This window comes from Papio anubis, chromosome 2 (genome assembly GCF_008728515.1).
Source record: "Papio anubis isolate 15944 chromosome 2, Panubis1.0, whole genome shotgun sequence".
NCBI lineage: Eukaryota > Metazoa > Chordata > Mammalia > Primates > Cercopithecidae > Papio > Papio anubis.
The window spans coordinates 105658328-105660737 of NC_044977.1; the positions used below are offsets into that span (position 1 = coordinate 105658328).

The window sequence follows — 2410 nt, forward strand, 5'->3', positions numbered from 1 at the left end:
CCAGTTATCAGAGGGAAGGCTCTGTGTAGCAGTCTGTCTCCTGTTCCTGGGCAGGGCTGGGCCAGAGGACAACACCAAGACTAATAACCCCAGCATATTAGGGCCCTCTTCCACCGCTTGTGGAGTTAGGCAACCTGGCAGTGCTAGCCCAGATTCCAAGGCTAGAGGCTGGCTTAAGCAGAAGCGGCAATCTGGGGAGTGGTCTTGCTCTGATGCCCCAGTGTCATTTGTTTTTGTGCCCCTAGTTAGTAGAGTTGTTAGAGCCATAATTGCAAAATGTGTAAAACCACACTCTTTTTGGGTTAAAGAGAGAGACAAGAGAAGGAGACATACAGAAAATGCATCTTTAAAATACTTTAAAATATGTATATATGCAAATAATAATTGTTCTTTTTTTTTTTTCTAAAATCAGAACATGACAGTTAGCACACTATCTCTGTCCACCCGTCAATATGTTCATCTGTGGATCACTGTCTTTATCATTAAAAAAACTACACCACCCCTAATATTGCAGAGCACCATTCTAAATATTCTGCTTGTATTAACTCATTTAATTCTTATAATACCCCTATGCAGTAGGCGTTCCGGTATTATTATCACCATTTTACAGATGAGGAAACTGAAGCACAGAAAGATTACTTTCCCAAGGACACACAGAGATAAACCCAAGGTTTTTATTTGTTTGTTTGTTTTTTGTTTTGTTTCTGTTTTTGTTTCAAGACGGAGTCTTGCTCTGTCGCCAGGCAATCTTGGTGCAATATTGGCTCACTGCAATCTCCACCTCCTGGGTTAAAGCGATTCTCCTGCCTCAGCCTCCTGACTACAGGCGCACGCCACCATGCCCAGCAAATTTTTGTATTTTTAGAGACGGGGGTTTCACCACGTTGGCCAGGATGGTCTCCATCTCTTGACCTCGTGATCTGCCCGCCTCAGCCTCCCAAAGTGCTGGGATTACAGGCGTACGCCACTGCACCCAGCTTTTTTTTGTTTTTTTTTTTTCTTTACTGTAAGTTCTGGGATACATGTGCTGAACATGCAGGTTTGTTACATAGGTATACATGTGCCATGGTGGTTTGCTGCAGCTATCAACCTGTCTCTAGGTGATAAACCCAAGATTTTAACCTGGGCAATCTGGCTCTAGAGTCTATGCTCCTAACTATTATGCTATGCAATTTGTACTTATTTATAAATCACACACATATGCTACTGCAATAATATTAATATATACCTCATGAAACACAAACGTACATGGACATTTTAAAAGGCAATGTTAACAATAAATATAAATAGAATTTCTGATATTTTCTTCCTTGACTCCAATAGATTATCTTGTAATCCCCCATTTTAGAGACCACTGTTTAAGAATTTGGAGCCCTGTGGAAAGAGCCTGTACCACTTCACCATTAATACAGTGAGCTTCCAATACTTTCCAGCACCATGCTTCCTTTTTAACACAAACAAGTTTTGCAGATGCTCATATAAGAGTTGTACCTTTAGGCCAGGTGCGGTGGCTCACGCCTGAAATCCCAGCACTTTGGGAGGCCGAGGTGGGTGGATCACCAGAGGTCAGGAGTTCGAGAGCAGCCTGGTCAACATGGCAAAACCCTGTCTCTACTAAAAACACAAGAATTAGCTTGGGATGGTGGTGTGCACCTGTAATCCCAGCTGCTCGGGAGGCTGAGGCAGGAGAATCACTTGAACCCAGGTAGTGGAGGTTACAGTGAGCCAAGATCATGCCATTTCACTCCATCCCAGGCAACAAGAGCGAGATTCTGTCTCAAAAAAAGAGAAAAAGAGTTGTACCTTTTGTATCTGTTGATTGAGAAAAGACACTGTAATTAAAGCTATTGAGTAACACATGCTTTTAAATGACTTGATTAATTATGGCAGCACCTACATAATGTAAAAAGTGGCCCACACATATGAAAGTCACATTAATTTTTCACTCTACATAGAATACTCAGTATATATATGGATTTGCTGGTTTCTTCTGGGCCCCTGGCATGCATAACCTTTGTAGATGCTGGAATTTGTTAGTGTGGTGGAGAGATTCTGAGTTCACAAGCCAGTCAGAAATGAGTTTGAATTCTAGTCCCACATGTGCGACCTGAAAAAAAAAAAAAAAGAACGTTTTCCAAGACTGAGTTTCCTTGTTTGTAAAAGGAGGATAATATCCTTGCTTGTTTGTTATAAGCACAGCTATATATAAAAAGTCTCAGATACGTATTGACACAACAAATGATAGCCATTATTCTCAGAAGCAGATCTAGTCTGAAGCTAGCAAAGCTTGCAGCACTTGGCACAGGCTCTTTCCAAGACTTCAGGAAGGCCCTGGCAATTTTGTGATTTGTAATCCTGTACTCTTTTCCTTAAAGAGGACCCCCAAAATTATATACCTTTCAGGTTCTCA

General features: G+C 41.5%; 1 non-coding gene across 1 annotated transcript; it reads right to left on the reverse strand.

The window, feature by feature from the left end:
- Positions 1 to 404: 404 nt before the first annotated feature.
- On the reverse strand, positions 405 to 464 carry LOC116274001. Its single transcript, XR_004182484.1, has one exon. It is a non-coding gene; the product is annotated as a small nucleolar RNA SNORD43 (small nucleolar RNA).
- Positions 465 to 2410: the final 1946 nt, after the last annotated feature.